Genomic DNA, 13,879 nt, shown 5'->3' with positions numbered 1-13,879 from the left:
GTTTTTACCAAGTTCATATCCTGTTTTCGAATGTGCAAAACACATTTCAATCATGCGAATAATTCATTTTGTACATAACATATGGCAATTAAACGTTGAAGGGGTCCAATAAAATATCTAAGCTGTCGAAATGTGCAAAGAGCTCTATTTAACACTTTTCACGACAGTAAGGTGTGTAAACCTACATTTTTTTATTGTTATGCTTACCTTTGGTATTTAATGGAAACCTTTTAGCCCAGTTTATGGGCTGAAATGAACTTATCAAGTATACACCACCAACAAAACAGTAACATCTATAATTATTTGATTTGTATCCACTAATATCTTTACGTATTTACAAAATAATGCAATTGCTCAGCCCCAAGAGGAGTACTGTTTCGTATTCTTATATTAAATCGATAACCTTCCGTTGCATGATATGTGCGTTTTTCCTTTATTTACCATTCTTATTGCTTCTAAAAGACGTTGATACTTCATACAGAAGTAGACACCCTGTGTAGGAAATATCTCTACCCGAAAATACCTTTGTTAGGTACTGGCAATCTCTAGTGAATTTTGGTAATTGCTCGCGGGACAGCGTCATTTCTTTCCCGGAGATTACGAGCGCTAGCCTTGAAACTTGGGCGGCCTCGCGGAAATCCAAGCTAATTGTCGCGTAATGGGATTTCCGCGCAGACCATTACTACCGGTACCTCTGAGGAACCGTGACAAACGCAGTCCACCCCACACTGGTCTCGGGACAATTTGAGACGGCATCGGCGAGCGAGCACCGCCATAACGAATCACGCGGCCTAATCGAGTGAAGGACAACGGTTTGCGGGCACATGGGAAGTTGAACCAAGGGGATTGAAACGTGTTCCAGAGGGAAGAGTTTGCCCAGGGCCCGTACGAGAATTACCGCACAGCCCAGTGTGTGGCCTAGGGGGGGTAGAAAAAACCCGTCATTGCTGTCCCTAATGGCTTTAAGCTGCACGTGATCTACTCCAACCAAAAGAAATAGCGCCCCGGGAATTATCCATCTGATCTAAATTTTTCCTCTGACGTATCCGCGCGTTTGATTCCATTGGGTTTTATTATCGGTAATCTACCGGTTAAAGTAGGTTTTAGGTGGGCGCAAGCTATCAAACGGGCACAGCGACAGTTCCTTTGTCTCTGTTAACAAAACAAAACCTGACATCCAACATTACAATATGCATGGTAAGCCATAAAAATTAAACCCTTGTCAATATTATCGAATTCATTGAAATAAAATTCGTTTTCATCTTCTTCAGCCGTGAATCTTCTGTGTAGTACTTCGGTACCGAAATGGAAATAGTAATATACTATTTTTTCAACGTGTGTATTGTTCGTTCCAAAATCCGTTTCATAGTCGAGGTACTGTGTAGGAATACAGTACATTGCGGTCGATGAATTTAAAGGTTTAAAAGCATTTATATGCATCCTCCTTTTGAAAACGAATGGAAAGTGACATTAACGATTCATTTTATCCATCGTAAAATAAGTAAACCATATATAAATCTTTATGGAAATGCTTCCTAAAGGAAGGATAAAAATTCTCTTTAGGCTAATACAGCCTACAGCAACCGATAAATGATCACGTTCGAGCTTAGTCTAAATAAAGTTGCACGGTGGAGGCCAATTAAAGTATTCTTACATTGATAATTCTCAAGATAGGGCATCCCCCTTTCTCGTCAAACCGTTCGTGACATGATTTATCAAATGACATCTGATCGCTTTCATACGAGTAGTATTCCATTTCGTACTGCTTCCTTTATGCAAGGTTCTTATAATGATTGTAATATGATCGACGTGTGGGCAAATAAGAGAACCGTTCCCAGTACGAACGTGAGTGATATGTCACCACGACTCCACAGAGAAATTTTCGCCTGAATTCGACGAAACGGTAAGGAAGAGAGTGCACTGCTTACGCACCGTGATGGAGGAACCGATGAGCTCTTTCAATGGAGATAATTGAACACGGCAATCGGGTGAGGGTTCATCTCCCGTCCCACCCTCAATCCTTTCTCCAGAAAGCGAGTTAACCGGCGACGCGGGTAAAACGATTGCTCAAAAACGCCGCGAGAGAATTTGAAATATCTACGGGGGCATGACGGGCGTGGAGTTGGTGCCGAGATAAGCCGACTCTCTCTTCCTCCCTCGAATTTCCGTGCCACGGAGGTGGGATTGACGGCGGCTACCCAGCAAGTCTCAATCGAAAGGATGTCATCACAAAAAACGGGGCGTTTCTGGGGAGGGGCAATAGGAGAAATTAGGTGGAATTTTATCGGTACAAATGACCTAAATCGGGCCTTAACAATAATATAAGGTGCATTCACGTTCTTAGATCGCCCAATTTTTTAATCGGGACTGGATGAAGAAGAAAGATGAAATTGAACGCAAAACACGCAGATCCTTTTTATGAATGCCCAGCGTAGATGACTGCGCATAGGGTGAACTACCGCTGATTTGAAAGCGTTTTTAATCTTTAAAATGGCGTAGTTAAGTATTTGGAAACGTAATTGTATCATCCGTTTTCTCTGTTTATGTGGCTTTACGCCCATCGAAATTCATAGCCGATGAAAAGAGACGTGCAGTTGTGGTGCAAATGGGAACATTGAGTGTTCGTGGGTGCGACAGTAAAAGCAGGTCGATTGTCGTGTGGAAACGAACCCACGACGCCTCGGCAACGCACTGGCTGGTTTTTCCAGTGGACAACGGAGACTCCCGCAGAATCGTTCACGGCGATCAATGAATATTAGCATGAACGTTGTAAAAGTTATTTATGCATTCAGGGGGATTATTTTGAGAAATAGCAGACATTTCAGCATTCTGATATTACTAGTTAGTGATAAAAAGAGGATATCTGAAAAATTGAACGCCCATCGTAAAGGCATCATTAATATCATTAAGCAATGAGTATACAGCAAAAGGCTACTGTATGCGTGTACCACATGTATATTACATATCTAAGAAATAATACAAATTCAAATTGGATGTTTGTACATTTAATTACGTGATTAAAAACATATATTTTTTATATTTATTGAAGAGCCCCTGTTGGATGTTTTAGGGAGGGAAATCTCGTTTCCATCACCATCTCACTCTGAGGAAGGCAAATACATGATTAGGATTAGAAAAGTCTTCTGTAGAATTCAAGCTGCTCACTTTATATGGTTGTTCAATTTGTTATTGATACGAATATCTCGCAATGTAGCACAAATTTTTTTGCCCAGTCATTAAATCCTGGCAATGTATATTCTGCTTCTGAGAATCGATCAGCCTAAGAAGAATGGCAGAATTATTTTAGTCACACGTGCTTCACCACTGCTTCTTCATTTCCGCGATTTTCTTAAGTTCATCCACAATCCAATAAGCAAATGAACGAACACAATTGCTGTGCCGAGATTAAGTTATCATGAGTTAAAGAATTTCTGGTGGCAAGTCCTTAATTATTTGGTTTTACCTAATTAGTAATAATTTCAAAAGCTCTGATATTTTGACTGCCATTTTGAAAATGTCTGATGACTTGGTTTGCAGGCATTTTATGTGTAGTACCTCGGCTCTGTTTGATTCTGAACGTGGAAGAAAACTGTGAACACCTCCGAAAATGCAAGACGAGATAATGCTATAATTCCAAGTGTTCTAAATGCGGCCTAAAGGTCCGACGAGAATCACTTGTGATTAATCAATCACCATTTTTTCCATTGCAATTGAAAAATAATATTTAATGATTCTCACTCTCTCTATTCCGCATATTTTTACTTGCATCATTAGCTTTTCAGCCTTATTTCTAAAGATAGAACTGTATTTTGATTTCAATGCCCTAAAACTTCTTTTGTCACCTTTAATTTCCTTTTGACTCATTCTTGTCAAAAGGAAATTCAAGGTTCTTTATGCCACGTTTCCCTGATCACACTATTTCTTTTTCAAGTAACTTTCTTTTATATTTCTGCACCTTCTCCTCCCCATCTTTATGCGAACAATCCTAGATTTCCTTATATCTTCCATTCTTCTGATGATGTATCCATGGCATCGTGATTTTCCTAGTACCGTTCCTGTTTCTTACTTTCTTGTTTTTGTGTACTTTAAGGTTTACTTACCTTCTCTCGACAACTTCCATCCCGATATGGCCTGTCTTCATGTATTTTTAATCCCTTAACCCTGCTTCATTCCAATTTTTCATGGGTCTACCTCTGGTTAATATTTTAAACAAAAAGTTGCAGTTCATAATATTTAAATTATGGTCTCAATCTGTAACAGTCCTTGTGACTGATATGAGCTAACGACGCTAATTTATACTTATGTCTAATTACGATTTAATTAATTTTGAAACTGGCTTTTTCAGACATTTTTCATTTTTATGTGAGGCTGAAATGATGTTTGAACCAAGTGTTAGTTATACTTAACTTGACATTCCATAAAAAACTCAATTACTTTCTCTCACCGATCGTTGATGATTCCATAATCGTGTTCTTCCACTTCTTTTTTTCCATCACTCATTTTGCTCAATTTAGTGTTTTTCAAAATGATTCCACTAGCTTTGTTATTTTTATTTTTACGATATTCATATTTCTAAAAGTAATTCTGTTTACATGGTATTCCTAATGTCACAAAATTATAAATATCATATTAAACGTATAGAGCATTGCATTTGAAATTTTAGATGAATTTAGTTGAAACTTTTTCATGGCTTTATAACCCTAGAGTTACAGTGATTTTGCGTTTTTAAACTGGCGTGATAGACCCATACCTGTAGTTCACCGTTTGAGTTGTCGTGATTGCGCTATAGTGTGCAGTTACGGTGCACACCGCTTTTTAAAACCAACTGGCCCAACCTACAATCGCTATTGCCACGATATACTTCTGATTTTTTTCTTATTTATTCATCAATATTGTTTAAGAAGCACATGTTTTTCGCTTTCAACCTCTCCATATATTTTTTCATTAAATTTCCTAGAGTAGGTATGAAATAGCTACGTTTTTTTAATTCCATCTCTTTTTCCATTAATAATAACGGGGCTCAAGTTGGGTTATATATTGGTCAGTTTTTGAAGCACGAGTGAATTGACCATGGTCTTCGCCTCGTTTCTCACAATGTAACTGTTTTCATATTATACGCATACTTTTTAGGCTTACGGAACCTCTTGGACAAGGCAAGCACCCCGACGCGTCGTTCGCAAACGGCCAGTGCTTTTGCCCATCCATTTTCCAAGCTGAGGGAGAGACATGCAGCGCTTTTTGTTGCTATTTTTTTGTTACGCTGGTCTGAAAGAGGTGTTAAATGCAAATACTGAACGATTTTTAAATACTCACCACAATGGAATTTTTTCCATTCCTCACAAAAAGAGAACTCGGAAATGTAATAAATCTCCAAGGGGCTCATTCATTGGGTTTTTTTTGCGAGCTTTTGTATTTAATTCGAAGTGTTTCATAAATATTCATCTGGATTTTATTTCCAATCCAAAATGTAAAAATCATGTTACCAGTTTACGATTCTGGGATCCTATTTTTAACCATAAGCCGAGTGGATATTTTGTGAGACCTCATTCACATCCGTTCATATGAGTCATATCCCAATAATATCTCAAAGCAGGTATTTCTTTCATATTTTTTCATTATTTTTTGTGTGCAACTTTAATATTTTTTGGTCATCGACAAATAATTTTCAAGACTATCTGACTTACTTCCTAACAATTCTGTTCATTCAAAGGCAAGACATTATAATAATCCAATAAATTCCGTTTTGTCACTGACAACTTTTTTCATGCCTAAGATGGTGTGTGGAAATTACAGAGGTATAATTTTACAGCTAGTACTCTATTCTACTTTGGTGAAACAATTTGTCAACGTATAGTATTACCAAGAATGAAGCACCTTGTGCTCACTGTAATTAAGGTTCATAAATTGTGGCAACAGATGTCGTCTACCAGACCACTTATTCAAGAGAAGGTACTACTCTCGATGAATATTCTTATGAATCATTGATTACAATTACGGATATGATTTACACATTAAGTAGTATGAAAATTTTTTTTTTCAAAATAACAGAAAATCTTCAGGTTATTGTAAAAGTGTATCTTTAATTTGGTGAATAAATTTAATAAGCCGAGTTTTTTTAATTTTTGGCAGGTGTCACCAAAAACCCCGCGCAGGCTCTTCGTCACAGCCTGTTTGACATTATCCAGCGTTCCAAAATGTTTATTTTTCAAGCTCCCTATTCTCCGGAGCAAAGACGCCCGGCGGAGCCACGTCAGGGCTGTTGTTCACTTTGTCACGTTCACCTGGGGCAGCCCAAGAGATCATACAAAATTGTCACACGAGCAGTCTCCTGATCTTGCGTCTGCACTTCGGGGAACATCTCGGCACGAACCTTTCTCATGGCTAGCACTTGTATACGTAACAATGCGATGCAATGATTTTTTCGGAATATTGCACTCTTCCGATAACATTTGGACCCACAGACGCCGATCGAAATTGAGCATGGCTCTCACATTTTGCATTTTTTTGTCACATTGTGTCTTTGACGGGCATCCAGGGTTTTCCCCGTCGTTAACATTCTCTCTACCCTTCTGGAGGGTCTTGTGGCAGCGGAAAAACATCCCTTGGGGCATTTCTTTTTCTGTGAATGCATCCTCAACCGTTGTTATGGATTCCGACCCCGATTTGCTAAGCTTAAAACAAAATGTTTTCGCGTATAGTTGCTCCATGGAACGTGCCATCGTGAATTCGTAATGTGACCCTCGAACCCAGTCTAGCATTCCAGTCCAGCAGTATATCCAGACGCTTTGGACTATAATGGTATCAAAAGCCAACTCGATAAGTCACGAGTGAATTTCTAAGTTTAGTGGCTTTTGATAATAAAGGTTTTTACCTACCGCCACGCTTAAAACTCATTTGTATGGATGTAAGAGCTTCCAATTTTCTGATGTAGCACATAATTCGAGAACACGGGGGTATATGATGGAATAAATCTAGCTGTTTCTTTATAAAAGTTTCATTTTGAAAGGAAATTAATAAATATATTATTCTTCCTGGGAAGCTAATTTACATCTTTGGCATAGCAAGCGATTGACGAAATGGGCGCAATTTGAAATAGTAAGCTAACTCACGGAATATTATCAGATGCTCCCGATGACATTTGTTCGCATTCATTGGATGAAAATGCAGCAGCATGAAAACAGAAATACTCTCAATGCATCATTGTTTCGCTTCAACTGGAATGATAATGACAGTTGGGGATTCTTTATTGTCGTTCACATCGCTCATAATGATAAGCGCACGTGATGTATCTCAAAATCACCGAGCGAGAGACATTGGTTTGATGGCCGCGCCGGGGGGATGCTTTGAATTTGAGATGCATTGCAGGCACACGGTAAACTTTATGATCGTCGTTTGGGAAAATCAAAACTGAATATTAGGTGCTCCATCCACGTGTAATGATGACATGCCATGCCATGATTTTAGAGCATTGGGAAGCATAACTTACGAAGTGAAGGAGGAATAATGCATGATACTGGACAGTGAATTTCATGTACCAGGACGGACTTATCTAGGTCAGTTGGAAAGAATGATGAGGTGGGATCGAAAAGTTAAGAATTTTCATTTTTGGTATTGATTATGTTCTTTATTATTTATTATGAGTGAAATTTTACGATACGAAGAATAAGTTGACCCTCAATTCATAGTAGTCGCTCTCCGATCATTGCACATAAATTACGATTCTCTCGCATTAATATCTTGTTTTAACCATACACTTTAATTCCCGAGATATATTTCTGTTGTTATTGTCTTCGACCGCAATAACACATGTTTTCCACAGAAGTAACCCTTTATTTTAAACCACTCATTTGAATCATATATTTCATTGGTGATTTGACTTCTACAGTGTTTGCACATTGGTCACATGTTGTAGGACACATTTTCGAAAAAAATATTACTTGTGTATCCAATCCTACAAAGTGTGAAAATGTATAATATTTCACATTTAGCAACAATATAATACTTTTATCACATGTCATTCTGAGGCTCCCACTGCAATTTTTGATGACATACAGGGTTCGTCCGGAAAATAAGTGTACTGAGCTCAGGAAAAAAAATTTATTACACTTTTACATATCTTAAGCTAATATTCCTCAAAATAGGACCCTTGTGAGTCGATACACTTGTTCCAACGGCGTTCCCATTCCTGGAACGCTCCCGCGAAGGCATCATCGGGAACCTCTCGAAGACACGTCGTCACGGCCTCTTTGACGGCGTCCAAAGTCCCGTATCGCGTTCCTTTCAAACTCCTTTATCTTCGAGAAAGAAGTCCGGTGGTGCCAAGTCCGGGCTGTAGGGCGGGTGCGGCAGCGTTGCCACGCCGTGCTTGGCCAAGAAGTCCGACACGACAAGCGCGGTGTGAGACGGCGCATTGTCGTGATGCAGCCGCCAGATGTTTTTGATTGCTGGCCGGACGCGGGCGACTCGTTTTTGAAGCCTGTCGAGCACTTGGACGTAAAATGCAGCATTTACAGTTTGTCGTTCAGGTACAAATTCGTAGTGGACGACTCCCCTTTTGTCAAAAAAGACAATCAAATCAGTACACTTATTTTCCGGACGAACCCTGTATGTAGGTGGTTCAAAGAAGAAAAATATTAGACATCACGGAATGACAACACAACAAGAATCGATTGTTAAATAATGAATTAACTAAGATAAAAGCATGAATATCACGTCAGTGAACTAACAGTGCTGTATTATTAAACTTATTTTGGTCATTGTATTTTCTGACTGGATCTACGTTTGTTTATCTCTAGAATTTGCGGGAAATAAGAAATTTAAATGTATTGCGATGATGCAAATGAAAGTATCAGTTTATCTCTGAGTACTACTAAAACTAATCGTGAGGAGAACAATTATTTTGGTATTATTTTAGGCATGATACTCTGCACCTAAGAGCAGACCGCGGTTAGATAATTCTCCAACGGACCAATTTCTTAATCTTTCGTTACAAGACCTCTATTAAAAATGGGTCCGTTCGAAATATTCCGGCGGAATTGGTGAGTTTGACGTGATCTCGATATGTTTTACTCCAGCAATAAATCACGGATACCGCCACATATCATTCAGCCAATGAAAACTAAAGAGCTTTATAAGCCATTCTCAGCACCCATGTAATAACATTCAGGCACTTCCAATTGCGGAAAACTTTTATCACCGAGACAATGGATATGATAAGAGAAAATGATGGGTTTAAAATGAAAAAGAAGTAATTAAATTGGAGAGCAGATGGAGAATATTCTTTGTCGAGCTTCACGTTGAGAGGAGATTATTTTTTACTTTTTTATTTTCTTACTTAGCTTAACGTTTAATTGGTGGAATGTGTATTCAATATGGAAATCGAAATCCGTCTAAACATAGATATCAACTATGAGGCAATTTTGACATATTTTGACCAAAATTACTTACCATAAGGTTCCTGAAAATCACAAATGCAACTCCGTGGATGTGAAAAATGCCATCCATTTACTGTTTCCTCCCTGCAGCTTTGATGACACGAATATATTTTATTTCTTGTCTATATTCAGTGAAGACCCAGTTACATAAAATATGATATATTTTTAAACGAAATAAAATTAACGATGCACACAAAATAAAGTGTTATCCCCGTATTAATCACGAAAACAGACTTTGAAACCACAAACATCGGATTGGCGAGTAAGAATGCTCCCTTGCCAATGAAGTACAGGAGAGACGGCTCATTTACGTGAAACTGAATAGGCAGATAATGGGTAGGCTCGCATTGGCCATATGTACCAGTTCCAAGGGTAGGAAATAACAGGTTCCTATTGTATTGAATAAATTTACAGCTTTATTTACTCAACGTTTGAATAGCTTCCGCTAGTAACTTTTGCATTAATTTTATATATAAGCCCGTCATGTTTGAAATTACCCTCAAAAGAATCATTACATAAATTACAGATGGTTTTCGCTCCCTGCTTACATTACGTTTTCTCGATATTTATTTTTTTTGGAGGTGACGCATGTATATAGACATTTGGAATGATTTTTTTTTTAATTTAAATTGAAACATGGATTTCCCTTGGCCTACATAGAATATGTAATAGTGGAAAGCACAATCACCATTACCAAAACTCAGCGTATCATAAATAATGGAATACTTTCAAATTTGTATGCCCTCTCTCGAGAAGCAATCACCGGAAATGCCGATTTATTATTTTTTCCCTGTTCCGAGTGCATTATATCCTATGATAGATATTTTGCGACTGGTTGAACTCACCCTCTAATTTCTGAAGCTTCAAAAATATAAAATGAAAGCACATTTTTAGTTAATGATAATACATATTTCCTCAGTAAGAGATCTTTATTTCCTTAGTTACTTAACGGGAAATTTTATCATTTATTTCAAAGTATTCATGGGGGACAAAAATATTTTGTTTTTGTTTTTTTGTATTAATTTTTTATTGTGTAAATGTTTCTGATAATTAATAATAACGCGATGATTCCAATGCAAAGAGAAGGCAAATGAAAAGGATAGGTGTAAATTATCTCAGTAGCCAAGGCATCTAAAAATAGAAAATTAAATGATAGGATTTATACTTTGGATGGCGTACTCGTTCGTTAAACCTTGTATTTTATACCTACCTTAATAAGAACAGCTTTCCTAATATTCAACGTCACATTTAATCAGGATATCGTTGAATTTTACATGAATGTTATATTAACCTATTTTTGTTGCGTATTATTGCGTGTAACAAAAAATGCCTGATTCACTCTTTTTTTATATGTATTCTAAAAATGATTTTGATTCATAACTGCCATCATCAAAGTTGATAGTTTATGAAAATGCACAACATTTACAAAATAAAAAAAATCAAAAATTAATATTATCAACAAATTAAATGGTCAATTATAGAATTGAGTGATGTTATTTTCTGGAGAGGAAGGCCGCTTTCACGCAATGATGGTGGGTGAGAATTTCAACTCTGGTATGAATTTTGTTTGATCTCTTGGTCTGGCATTGAAAAATCTGATCGAAATTTTGGGCTCGTCAATATTGCAGGAATGCTAACCATATGTGTAGCGTTTACAATGAACACTTTTATATAAATATCCGTTGAATTTGAAAGGTTGCTTATGGTGGAAAATTTCCCCATAATGGAAAATTATATAATTGAAATCTCATTCTCCCACGGAAATTCCTTTAGATGATGAAACATTTCAGCATCTAAGTATCGAAACGTATTGGAATCTAAAATATAATTATTTCCACTTTTTGCCCAATGTCCATTACGTTCTGTCACGTGAGTTAAAAAGGCCTCCATGTTGACCAAATGAGACTAAGATGACGTAAACGGTTGGTCACATTATTTCATTCTATCATTCTATCATTCATTATCTTTTTCATCCATTCAATTTTGAATTTCATTAATTTCCTTTGCCTCTGCTCTTCTGTCGTTGGCCATCGAAAACCCGTCCACGTAATTACATTTTCTTGTTTTCAGTATTCTCTAGACTCTCTATATGCACGTATTTTGTTTCAAATTTTTATCATGTAACTTCATTAGGTATGAATTAATATATCGTCAAGAATGAGATGACATTCTCATCTTGCTTCCTTCAAATTCGAAGCTAATCCCTTCCTGCCCTGTCGGATATCTTTCTCAAACCCGAATCTCATTTATTATTTTCATAACTGTGTCCAGATTTTCAAACTATTCTTTTAAATATCATTCGATTTATTTTTATCATTCCTTTGTACTGAAATTGGCGTATTTTTAGATAATATTTGGATTAAATAGACTTTCTATCTAGGAAATGGAATAACTGGACAATCTTAAGTATTTGTTAGCCATTCGAAGTCTGAAATCAACTCCTTGTGTTTACGAAGCTCATATCCATTCCTGTTACCTTTTTACAGATTTTTGTTTCCGAGATATCAGCTGAAATTCTCACAACTCAGGATTTCACGTCAGAAAGTTGAGTACCCCACAACATTGAAGAGATCATATCTTGCACAGCGCGTATTCAAAATGCGTTTATTTGTCAGAATATGGAAATAGAATGTTTATAAACAAAATCAAGTTGTTATATAGGTATTTTGTACTGACACTTTTAAGAAGTACTTCTCATAGCTTTGATATTATATATTGCATGAATAACTGTAAAGTTCATTTCTTTTTATTTCCGTATCTTGTGTATGAATAAGTCTTTCTCGCAATCCACGCTAAATGATTTTTCTGGTGGCAAACGGGGAATTGAGACCATCAATCACAACGGAGTGGGTACGACCCCACGTATATATTTCGCTACGCGACTCGCTTACAATCGGAGCTTATTGCTAAATTTTAAAATGGGGGACGTTTATCCCTTCCACCTCACTGACCGCAATCCTTTCTCTTGCAGATAGCGCCGAGGAGGAAGAGGAAGGGGGCGAGGATGAGGAGGGTGGCGGGGGTGGCGGTCGAAGTGCCGGGGGCGGGCCTCGCCCCCAAGACGAAGGGGGCAGGGGCCGGGCGGCTTCGCTCGTGGGGGCCCTGAGGAGGCAGCGACCCGTCATCATGGAGGACGACGACGACGAGGAGAGAGGCAAGGTGGGCGTCGTAGGGGTCGGGATGAGGGGTGGGGGGAAGGGCCTCTTGGCCTCCGCCCCCGGAGAGGACGTCGAGGCTCAAGGCTACCCCCGGTCCTATCTCCCCACCTTGCCCGTTGAGAAGCCGCCTGGGCTGGATAAGAAGGTCAAGGTAAGCAATAGAAATAAGTCCACCATTCGTTTTGCAGGTTTTTTCCATTCGTTCCGTGACCAGAACATCTTATTCGTCAAGCATGAACCCGAAGATGTGAGTTTGTTCAATGCCACCATTATAAATCAGAATTTCCACGGAAATTACAACACTATATCAAAAGCTTTGGTATCTCATAAATCTTACAATTATGATTTTAAGTTTTTTTGTTGGGTGATATTTATTACTGAATGTTTTTTTATTAAAAAATGTATTAAGTTTAATATGTGAAATTATTCTTTTCAGATATAAAACTTATAATTTAATGTAGCTATTAAATATAAGTTAGAAGTATAGTTTACATTACAGTCTGCATCTTGGTGGAATGTAAAATCCTGAGTTAAGAAACCTTCACAAATGTTTTTTCTTTGTAACTGTAAAAGGTATTTTCAAACTTCAAATTGGATTTTCTAGCAAAGTATAACATACGTATGCACTGTTTTACTTCAATTACCATAAAATTTCCATAGTTCTGATAGCTTTTTGCCAGTCGTATCCATTATTATTCCAAGTTTTCGTCAAAATTCCATGATGCAGGATGTATTCGGGACGTCATATCTCCTCCCATCACAGCGGTGAAAATTGAGTAATCTTTTTGCGCAGCGAATACGCTCTTCGATGGGAAACTGTGTGAGCTAGGTCAAGCCAAAGTTGCTTGGGATCACTCTGACTCCACATTAATATTCTCTTTAGTATTTTTGTCAACGAAAATGTATTTGGTAAAATATTTTGTATTCCTCCGCTGTGGGATCTCCACATTTCCAAAGGAAGAAATTGAAATTTACGCATTATGCTTAAATGAGATAGACTTCTCTCTGTTGAAAGTCTGTTTCATGACGATAAGTTTATTTTCACAGCGTGAAAAAACATTTTTGAGCAAATTTTCAGTGATAAAAACAAAAGTTCTTATATTGCATAACATATATACAATTGCGTGAGGCGTTGTATGCATTCGTTAGTTACCCATTTTTGTGTGTGAAAAGATTTACGTTTAATACTTTTGAAATTGAAAAGACCATTACCATCTCTATAACTATAATGACAGTTCAACAGTTAATTTCAAATTTTGATCCAAGGTCATCTCATTGGTAAGGAAA

The 13,879-nt window shown here is 37.6% G+C and overlaps 1 protein-coding gene across 1 annotated transcript in view; it reads left to right on the top strand.

Moving 5' to 3' along the window:
* Nucleotides 1–12,668: 12,668 nt before the first annotated feature.
* The window catches only part of Trpgamma (Transient receptor potential cation channel gamma), a 268,518-nt gene continuing 267,307 nt past the window's right edge, over nt 12,669–13,879 (top strand). Inside the window, exon 1 of the mRNA XM_071596868.1 lies at nt 12,669–12,743. The gene's annotated coding sequence lies outside the window, so the exon portion shown is untranslated. The remainder of the gene's footprint in view (nt 12,744–13,879) is intronic.

The sequence above is a fragment of the Hetaerina americana genome, unplaced genomic scaffold, assembly GCF_022747635.1.
Source record: "Hetaerina americana unplaced genomic scaffold, ioHetAmer1.1.p SCAF_8, whole genome shotgun sequence".
In the NCBI taxonomy this organism is placed as follows: Eukaryota; Metazoa; Arthropoda; class Insecta; order Odonata; family Calopterygidae; genus Hetaerina; species Hetaerina americana.
This window is presented reverse-complemented; position numbering and strand designations above follow the sequence as displayed.